Genomic DNA, 10,973 nt, shown 5'->3' on the forward strand with positions numbered 1-10,973 from the left:
TAGGACCGGTTTCAGGGTAACACCCCTCATCAACCAGGCCAGCTTAAATCCATAGGCAAAGTCAGTAATTACACCATAAGCAATTCATATAAAATTTAGTAATAGGTTTTTACTACCCCAAAGAAATGTTTCAGCAAGTTGAGAATAACAACAGATTGTGGAAAGATCAGTAAGGTAATAAATTTTCACCTTGAAGTTTTTATTGTGCTCCTTCGTGCTGGTTCTCAAGTCATTAAGCTGTGACACATGGTTTATAACTTGCGACCTAAGTATTACACAAGGATCTCTGCAACAAAAGTAATAACCCACAGATCAATCCACACAGCATACACATCTGTCATATCATGTTACATGTAATGTGTTTCAATAGTCACATTAACCCTCTATGCTATGTTGAAATAAACATGGCTGGCGTGCACACCGGGTTCTCCAGCAAGTGCACCAACCTCCTTAGTTAGCTCACTGTTACTGTACCCTGGAAATTGCAGAGGACAGAAAGATCTTTGCAACCAGTTCCATACCCTTAAAATAGAATCGCTTTGTGACCAGTAGGGTAAGCCAGAAAATAATTAGTATCACCTGTCCTTGTTACCCATTTATTTGAGCAATTTTGCAAACAAAACGTGTAAACGGACTGCTACACTCTGACCCTCTTGACTCCATCCCTTTCAGAAGCTACCTTGACCCCAAAATATGGAATATATATACATATATATCAATCAATCACACACACATATATACATATATTAATCCCACCGCTGCTTGCCCGGTGGAATTGGAATGCTCTCTACACACCTACGACCTACCCCTTTAAGAGGGACCCGCGCAGTACGTCTGCTGAGGCCACCATGCGAGCACGGAGCAACCCACTGAAGCACGTCATATGATCGGACACCCTGGACTACACTTAACAAAGAAAAGAAGAAGCCCAGACACGAGCGCGAGGGGCACAAAATTGTCCGAAAATACACCAAGAGAAAAAACAAAACGACAACCTGAACTGGTAAATTAAATAATAAAACGCGCTAGGGCAGAATAATGTGACAGCCCTAACTAAATCTGTCCACTAATCGCAGACTTACCTGGTTACTCCAGTAGTCCCTCTTTCCTGTCAGCGTAGCCTCTCTTGCTGAAACTCCCGCCACAATCCGACGTGCAAACGCAGGCATCGCTTACTCTCCGGAAAACAGAGTTCGCCCATGCGCGAGCAGACTGAAGCAGTAGATCCCAGAGCCTATGAGCCAGGAGCTGCAATTGTTTACCCAGTGGTTTTCTCTACCCAGTGGTTTTCTCTAATGCTGTATCTTGCTCCCAATGCCTTTACAATTACAAATGATTTTGAAGCAGCCGATTTCCGAGCTGCTATTTTTTTAATTCAGTTTCCCCTTGTATCTTTTACAATGCTTAAATCATTGGAAACCTTCTGAACTGCATTTTTTTTATTTGAAGACACGGGTAGGGATCGTTGTAGTTCATCTGAATGTTACCATGTTGATTGTATATTTGCGAAACAAAAAATTGGCATTTCCATTAGTAAGACTGTGGGTGCGACATTTTAAGTGGTTCTAAAAGTGTGTAGTACAAACGATATATCATCAGCAGATTACAGTCTTCGTGATGGGATTCAACAGGTGTTTCTTAGGATCGGCCTCTGGTCCAGGGATCACACGTCACGCTGTGCTCATCTGGCAGATGCAGCCTCTAGGCCGGAATCAGGATTCTGCTTCTGCGGCAATGGCAGCTCCTGTAATGATGTTGGTAAGTCCTACACACAGCACTCTGAGTCAGCTGGAGTATGATAACATATTTATTCAGCTTTAACACAAGTGAAACGCTAATAGAGCGCCGAGCGTATAACTATGCCTCCGCTCCGGTCGCCACTGCCGTTCTCCCTTTCGCGCTCTTAGTTTTCCCTCAACTGCACCTGCGCGAGTCCTACGCTCTCGTTTACCACGTGACGCGTCATCGCGTACACGTTGGTAAACTAGAGCGCAACACCACATATCTCCCCCCTTTGACACCAAAACTTTATGTAGAGCTCTAGTCCTTATCTAATGTCCATTCATCTCAAAGTCTCTATATCTAGAAGGCAAGGTGACAGCTCTGCCTGAACGGGTGCGTCTTACCAGGTTGCTCTCCTCACCCTCACTCCCTCCGGAACAGTTCTCATTGTCTTTTGGATTTCCTTCCCTTCCGTCGGTAGCTGTGGTCGAGTGGTTACCCGCAATTTCAGCTGTCTGTGCCTCTCCTACTTCTCCTTCTTCTCGGTTTCCTGATGATTCTCTCGGATTCTCTCCTTCGGTGAACCTCCCTTCTTCTCCTCCTATGCGTGTCTCTTCTTCCTCGGACTTGGGCCATCGTACGATCCTGTTGACTTTCGCCATGCGGTCTTGGGACCACACCTTGCCATCACTGAGTAGGGCGGCTCTGCCCCGTACTTCCTTGACTTGTAGGGGTTGGCTATACTTGCTCTCTCCCTTCTTCTGCAGGGTGGGAAGTTTGACTCTGACCCATTCTCCCTCCTCCAGCGCTGTTTCTTTGGTGTTACGCCGCCTGTCGTAATGGGCCGCATACACCTTCTGTGCCTTCTCTAGGTTGTGCTGCACCACTGCTGGGGACCATTTGCTGGTCACAGATTTCTCTCTCCACACCACGTTGTCCCGGGTGTACGGGAGACGGCCTCTCAAAATTTGGAAGGGGCTGTACCCCACCCCAGTGGGCGTGATCCTGTATGCCCACACCATACTCTGTACTTCAGTCTCCCAGTCCTTGCCCTGCATGATCGCCGCTTGTATCGAGCCCATGAGCACACGGTTAAACCGTTCTACTTGGCCGTTGCATGCGGGGTGATAAATGGCAGTGTGTTTGGTTTTAATACCATTCCTCTTCATGAACCTTGTCCATTTATCGGAGACAAACTGAGGTCCATTGTCACTGAGTATAGTCTTTGGTATTCCTTCCCTTACGAACAAGGCTGTCAGGAACTTCAACACTGTTTCCGTGTCCATGGACTCTTGTACATCAACTTCCGGCCATTTCGAATATTTGTCGACAACCACACACAAGTATTTATTTATTTCTCGGTTGTCCAACACTGGTCCTAAGAGATCAATGGCCAAGTCTTCCCACGGGTTCTGAGGGTTCTCAAATTTCCCCAGCGCTGGCCTGAGGGGACGAAGTATCTTGTCAGCTCCTTGGCATTGTTCGCATTCTCTCACCTGCCTTTCTATCTGGGCGTCCATGCCTGGCCACCAATACATTTGTTTCACTCGGGCTTTTGTTTTTACAATGCCCAGGTGTCCCTCGTGCAGTTGGTTTAATAACGTCGGTACCAGGGTTTCCGGAGGAATGACTCTCTCGCCTCTGTACAGGAAGACTCCTGTGTCGCTCAACGACAGTTCCTCCCGAATTTCATAGAACTTCCGCATCTCCTCTGTGAGTCTCCGTTTGTCAGGCCATCCTGACGTGAGGTGATGTTTGACTTCTGACTTCACCACGTCCTGCTCGTACGCTGCTGCCCAGTCTTGCCTGCTTATTGTCATCTCGTTGTCGGCCATGCTTGCTACCATCTCCTCCATGTCCGGTGCCACTTCTGGAGCATCCTCCATGGCGGAGGCTCTACTGAGGTAGTCGGCTACCCTGTTCTGGGTACCTGGTAGGTATTCAACATCGTAAGTGTAGTCCAGTAGTTTGAGCGTTATTTTTGCAATGCGCGGGGTAGCGGTGTCATGGCCTGAGGACGTCAGGACCTTGACCAAAGGCTTGTGGTCGGTTTGGAGTTTGAACCTGGTGCCCCAAATGAATTGTCGGAATTTGCACATTGCCCAGGTGACCGCTAGCATCACTTTCTCTATGACACTGTACCTTTGTTCCGTGGGAGAGAGAGCACGTGAGGCGAAGCTGATAGTCTCTATAGAGCCATCCGCCCTCTCCTGTGCGAGCACCGCACCCAGGCCTTTGTCGCTGGCGTCAGTAGTTAGGATCGTGCTGCTCGAGGGGTCGTATCCCTGCAAGGGGATGGCTTCACTGATGTCTGTCTTGACGGCCTCAAATTCACTCTGTGCCTCTGAGTCCCAGTCAAACCTGGACTTGTCTCGGATGAGCTGGCGCATCCTGTGCGTTTTTGTGGCAAAGTGTCTCACGAATTTACTATAATACTCGGCCATGCCGAGGAACGACTGGACCTCCTCTTTGGTTTTCGGAGCTTGGGCTTCCTTGATGGCTTTCACATTCCGTTCCTTGGGGGATATGCCGTGTGTACCGATCTCGTGTCCCAAGTAGGTGACTGATGACATCCCAATCTTGCATTTGTCCCATTCCGCCGTGAGTCCCCTGTCTTGCAGTACGGTGAGGACCTTGGTTAGCTTTTCGTCGTGATCTTCTTGGGAGGACCCCATCACCATGATGTCGTCCTGGAAATACTGGACACCTGGTATTTTCTTGAACAACCTCGTGCATCAACTTTTGGAAGACCGCGGCCGCCGACGCCAGGCCAAATGGCATGCGGCGGAATTGGTAGCACCCGAACGGCGTGATGAAGGAGGTGTACTTCCTACTGTTGGGATGCAGGTCGATTTGGTGGTACGCCGACGTGAGATCGATTGTGGAGAAGTGAGTGACACCTTTTGTTCTCACCAGCATTTCCTCAATTCTAGGAAGGGGGAACTTTTCCACCACGAGGCACTTATTGAGTTCGCGTAAGTCCACACATAGACGGACCTTGCCGTTGGGCTTCTTGGCTACGACCAAGGGAGCCAACCATTTGGAACTGTCTATGGGCTCTATGATGCCCTGTCTTTCCAGCCTTTGGAGTTCTTGTTGTACCGCTTCAATGGTGGATAGTGGGATGTTCCTAACTTTGTGGGACACTGGAGTAGCCCCCTCCTTGAGTATCATCTTGTGGACGAATTTGTCCAGCTTCCCTACTGTTCCATCAAACACCTTGGGGTAGGCTGACTTCCACTCCTCACCGTTGGTGGTGCGTTGTTCATCATTTAGGAGGATTTGTTCTTTGCCGCCAGGATCCAATTTGATTCCTAGGTCTCCTGCGTCTCTCCAACCCAGTACGGAGGGTCCCCTTTCGGCCACATATAGTTTGCAGGTCGCTGTTCTCCCTCTGAACTCGAACTTTAGTGGACGATAGCCTATCATGGGAATCGTGTTTTCCGTGTATGATATGGCTCGGATGTCCGGCGGGCATAGTTCAGGCCCTACTACAGGTACGAAGTCACCATCCCAAATGGATCGCTGCACAATCGTCCAGGGAAACCCCGAGTCGACGGCCACGTGCACCTTCACTCCACCTATGAACATGTCCGTGCGTGGTTTGTCCGTGCGTTTCCCATTGAAGTCCAGTACCTGGCCTTCTATACACAGCACCATGTCGCCGTCCTCCAGATCATCTACTCCTCCATATTCTGACGGTGCCGACTCCACGCATTTTACAGTGGACCCTTTTCCCTTTTTGCGGCATACTTTTTCAAAATGGCCGACCAGGCCGCAGAACGCGCATCTGGCGCGAAAAGCCGGGCAACGTTTGTCTTGGGCCGAGTGAGCGGTGCTCCCGCACCTGTAACATGAGAACTTGCTGTCTGCAACCTGCCGTCCCGTCTGCTTCGCTGCCCCTTTTTGATCATACTTCTGGTCACCCTGTGATCCCTTTGGTTTGTACGTGATCGGGGCCTCATCGATCTTGTTGACCATCTGCTTCTGTGTGCTTTCACGTTTGGCGGCATCCGCACAGCGTTTGGACATCTCTGCTTTCTTAGTGGTTAGTATGAAGCGTGAATTAGCAATATAACAAAAATACACACATATGTTTTGATAATTAAGTAGGAGCAACATAAAATTATGAACGTTAATATAATCCCAGAACATATACGATCCTGCACCTAACACCATAGAAAAATAAAATATAAACAATCTTAAATTGCATTCAAATAATTTAATTAGATATTTGAATGTATGTATTGTCCAATCAAGTAATAAAAAAATAAATTAAAATGAAAGAAACCACAATAGAAATAGAAAATACGGTCTCTTCTCAGCATTTATAGAACTGTACTAATATTCCCTCAAACATGGCCACCGATGCAGTCCATCAACTATTTTTATATCGGGACCTTGCTTCCTTGTCACCTTTAAGCCTCCGTTAATATAATGCGTTAAATTAGAGAAGCGGAGAAACCAATTAACCTAAAACTCGCGCCCTTTTTTCTGTATATAAAAAAGACGGGCGCTAGAGCGAATCAGATACCGCAACAGACCCCCACTTGAAGCCTCGCGATCGAACGCGAACAGGTAAGAGATTAAGCAGTCCGACTTTCAAGGGACGTGTAGACAGAAATAGCCGTCTAAAATAGAAAGTGGTGAGCACCTTAATGAGAAGCTGTATATCCCGTTTGTCCGTGTAGCTGTCAGGAAAGCATAGGCAGCGCATGATTTTTTAACTCGGATACATCAGCTAACTTAATCCGTTTGTCCCTTTAGCTTTCAGTAAGGCATAGGCAGCGAATGATTTTTTAACTTGGATACATCAGCTTACTTACTCCCTACATTAGAACTTCTTTTTAAACGCCGAAAGTGTGTGAAATTATCTAGGAGGCAGAGACATATATAACTGCTTAAAATAGAAGGGCGCGATCATTTAATGAAAAATTGGTATATTCCATCTAGATCTGCAGCCCTCTAGAAAGCTGAGACAGCTAAGGACGTTTAATTTTAGACATATCAGTTAAATAAATCCTTGTGTTAGACCTCTTCACTAAACGCTGAGATTTCAGGAGGTCATGCAATGGTCCTTAAACAACCAATATTTGTTATACAAAAAACGAGGCAGAGATATAGCCATGTCTCCCTATTCTCTACATAGATACATATCAATAAAGTTGTTAATAGCTAGATATATAACTCTAATGACCCCCGGTTCTTTTTTGTCCTATCTAGATATTTTATCAAGGAATAGGAGGTCATCAACACCCCTACCTATCTACATTTGGGAACCTAGAATTACCAATATACAAGGTATTATCAGGGGAATATCTTCCCCCCCACTATATAACGTTTCAAAAAAATGAACCCTTGAATTAGGTGTATCAAGCTGGACTATGTGTATGACTTTAGCCTCATCATTCCCTGTTTGTATAGGTTCATCCTTAACCATATCCAAGTGCGACTCTTTATCACGGCCGACTGCAGAAGCAATATCATCTTTGATAGATTGCGACACATATCACGGTCAGTATCTATTAAGGTATCAACCACAAAATATAAGGTAACATCAAAGATCCTACACCACTAGTCACATAACCTAACACTAGCTTATCATTCTCTGCAGTTCAGTCCACTTGTTAACAACACCATCAGCAGATCTACACTTCGAAAATTATGATTCAAGTAATACAAAGAAACGAATCATAGACTTGGATTGCCATTTTTTAAGGTAATTATAAACATAATCCATTCCCCCATAAAATAGTACATATACTCTTCAGTCTGAATATTGTAACTCTACTTTCTTTTCTTTGTCTATTTTCAATCATAGGACACGACACTACCCCTCATTACCCTTATACAAAGATAGGATTTAGATCCAGCTTTATCCGCAAGTACATTCAATCGGGGTAAGATCCTCATGAAAAGTATTGTGAAATTGTGAATCTGTAGCTTTATCTAATTGTATCTTCCTAGGGTCTTGAACCATATATGCTAGGACTCTACAGAGACCAAGTAAAAACCTTTTGGTTTCTAGATATACCTATCAGTTAGGAAAGTAATAATCAAACTACTATGTCTATAAACTGAACAAAATCTGTACCGTTGAGTCTAGCAGCCAGCTTTTTAAACAATACACTGTATAGCCTCATGATGTTCACAAAACTGTAGCTTGAAGTCTGTAAATGTAGTGCACATAAAGTGTAATCATGTGTTCCATACACAGATGTAAATATATTTTATTCTTTTTTAGAAACATCAAGTGGTTCTCCAGAAGAAGGCGTGAATACGCCGAAACGCGCGTAGAGAAAAATTAATCACTCCACTTGTTTGGTCTTTTTTACCAATTTTTTAAAAAATATATGTATAAATTGATATTGTTGCGATTGATAATATTGCTATGTGTAATACTGTTATTTGTAATATCTAGGAGAAAGCAATTATATGTGTTTTTAACTGTGTCAAGGACTTGATTAAATATTGTTTATATTTTTTAATAAATTACCCATGAATAATATTCTTTCTTATTGTCAATAATTGTATGTGCACTACTTTAGGTGATTTACTATTAGGCTACAACAAACTAATGTTTTCTAGTACCTGTCATCCTCTCAGGACCCTTTAGTTGCCTAGGATAAGTTATTTATATAAAATGTGTGCCCTGACCTAGGAACTATCTAGCAGTATCAGGGGGTCCCTTTTGCTATAAATTACATCTCTGCTTTCTTCACCATGGCTATGACGTCCTTGAGTGATGTTTCGCTCTGTGCCCAAAGTTTGTCCTGGACCGATTTGTTGGTAGTATGTGTTAGACGGACCGGGAGGGTCGGCCGAGGTTACGGGGAGAGGTCTCCAGGGAGAGCCGTCTCCAACGACTGTACAGATAAGTAACTTCCCCCCCACAGACGGACACCACACAAGGTTGAAGGTTAACGAGACTTTATATGCAATTCTTAGGTTACGATGATGGATACAAGGAGGTCTGGACTCAGGGGTCCCCTCGGTTCTAGTCTCTGGTTTAGGAAAGGGGTAGCGGGACAGTCTTAGTTACCAATGAGTACAAAATAGCTCTCAATCCTCGAGCTCGGCGTTCTAGATGATCGGGCCGTGGAGGAGCCAAGCAGGTCCCGAGATGGATGAAGGAAGGACGACGGTCCGCGGCGGAGCCTGCAGGTCCCGGTGGAAGATGACGGTTACAACGGTCCGCGGCTACGCCAGCAGATCCCGACGACGATGAAGGATGAAGGTTACGACGGCTGTGGCAGCGCCAACAGGCAGGACGATGGTGCACAGGACAGAGCTACGGCAGCGCCAGTAGTCCGTCCAGGATGAGTTCCTCTTTACGTCTCTCGACTCCAAGATACAACTGCCTTCCTGCTCTGGAGCTGCCCCAGTTATAGGGCTGGCGTGCTTTGATGTCCGGACCCTCGCACTTGGAGGTCGGGAGGTCCGGGATGGGGGAGTCCAGACACCCAGCAGGGGGGTGGAGCCAGCGCCCGGGGAGGCGATGGGCGAGCGGCACTTGGTGGGGGAGAGCCATCAGCACCTCTTTCTCCCATTGACTTGCCAAGTAGCCCGCTCACCTCCTGGGTGGAGGGTGGTGCCGGAATGTCTGAGGCCGGGCCAGGCCCAGGGTTGAGGTCGATCGGGGGCCAGGCGGCCTCGTGGTGGAGTGTCCAAGATGGCGCCCCAGGCTGGGCGCGTGGGCCGGCAGTGGATCGGACCCACGAGGTCGGCAGGCTCGAGGGCAGGGGTCCCTGAGGGGACGGAGGACGTGCAATGGTGGTGTGTGGTACTTGCGGGACTGGGCTCAGGCCTGGTTGGGCCGGGGGAGAGCGGCCCTTCATGTGGCCTGTCCAACATGCGTCCCCCCCAGCTGAAGGCGGGGAGAGTTACCCATCCTCTTGGGGACTCTCCTCGTCGAGGCGGAAAAACCGGGACAGGCCATCCGCGTTGGCGTGATCTGGCCCAGGCCGGTGTTCGACTGTGAAGTCCATACCTTGCAAGGAGATGGACCAGCGTAGCAACTTTGGGTTCTCCCCCCGCATATGCATCAGCCATTGCAGGGGTCGGTGGTCGGTCTGCACCCGAAAGTGGGTGCCGAAAAGGTAGGGCCGGAGTTTCTTGAGGGCCCATACCACAGCGAAGGCCTCCCTCTCTATGGTGCTCCAGCGTTGCTCCCGTGGTAGGAGTCTCCGGCTGATGAAGGCCACCGGTTGATCAAGGCCTTCGGTGTTCACTTGAGACAGGACTGCCCCAATGCCCTGGTCGGAGGCGTCCGTCTGGACGACGAACTCCCGGCTGTAGTCTGGGGCCTGGAGCACAGGGGCGGAACACATGGCGGCCTTTAATTGTTCAAATGCAGTTTGACACTCTGGGGTCCAGGTGACTTTCTTGGGTTGGTTCTTTGACGTGAGTTCTGTGAGGGGTCCCACTATGGTACCATAGTCTTTTACGAACCTTCGGTAGTAGCCCGTGAGGCCCAGGAAGGCTCGTACCTCGGTTTGGGTGATGGGGGGCTGCCAGGCCTGGATGGCGGCAATTTTCAGCTGTAGCGGGGCCACTAGGCCGCTTCCCACCTGGTGTCCGAGGTAGGTTACAGACCCTTGCCCAATTTGACACTTGCTGGCCTTGATCGTGAGGCCAGCTCGCTGAAGGGCTTGCAGCACTGCTCGGAGGTGGTGGAGGTGCTCGGTCCAATGGTGGCTGTATACAGCGATGTCGTCTAGGTAGGCGGCGCTGAATCCTTCGAGCCCCGCTAGGACCTGATTGACGAGCCGTTGGAATGTTGCTGGGGCATTCTTCATGCCGAAGGGCATGACCGTGAAATGGTAATGGCCATCGGGGGTGGAGAAGGCAGAACGTTCTTGCGCCCGGGGTGTGAGGCCGATCTGCCAATAGCCTGCTGTCAGGTCGAAGATGCTGAGGTAGCGGGCAGCTCCCATTCGGTCGACTAGTTCATCTGCCCGGGGGATGGGGTGCGCGTCTGTTCTGGTGACCGCATTCAAGCCCCGGTAGTCGACGCAGAACCGGAGTTCTGGTGTGGTGCCGGGGGCAGCTGCTTTGGGGACCAGTACGACAGGGCTGGCCCAGGGACTGTCTGAGGGCTCGATGACCCCGATCGTGAGCATCTTGGTTATTTCTTCCTGGATGCAGGCCCGTACCCGGTCTGGCACGCGGTAGGCCCGGTGGCGGATAGGGGGGCTGTCCCCGGTATCCACATCGTGCACACACCAGGAAGTGACACCCGGGGTGAGGGA

General features: G+C 48.5%; 1 protein-coding gene across 3 annotated transcripts in view; it reads right to left on the reverse strand.

The window, feature by feature from the left end:
• Positions 1 to 1,203, reverse strand: part of GINS4 (GINS complex subunit 4) — an 82,829-nt gene extending 81,626 nt beyond the window's left edge. For 2 of the 3 annotated variants that reach the window (XM_086943602.1, XM_086943604.1), the window contains exon 1: positions 1,083 to 1,203. The gene's annotated coding sequence lies outside the window, so the exon portion shown is untranslated. Of the gene's footprint in view, positions 1 to 189; positions 290 to 1,082 lie in introns of those variants that run through there. The other variant, XM_086943603.1, reaches the window with a different exon arrangement.
• Between the last annotated feature and the right edge of the window lie 9,770 nt (positions 1,204 to 10,973).

The sequence above is a fragment of the Lissotriton vulgaris genome, chromosome 11 (assembly GCF_964263255.1).
Source record: "Lissotriton vulgaris chromosome 11, aLisVul1.2, whole genome shotgun sequence".
Taxonomy (NCBI): domain Eukaryota; kingdom Metazoa; phylum Chordata; class Amphibia; order Caudata; family Salamandridae; genus Lissotriton; species Lissotriton vulgaris.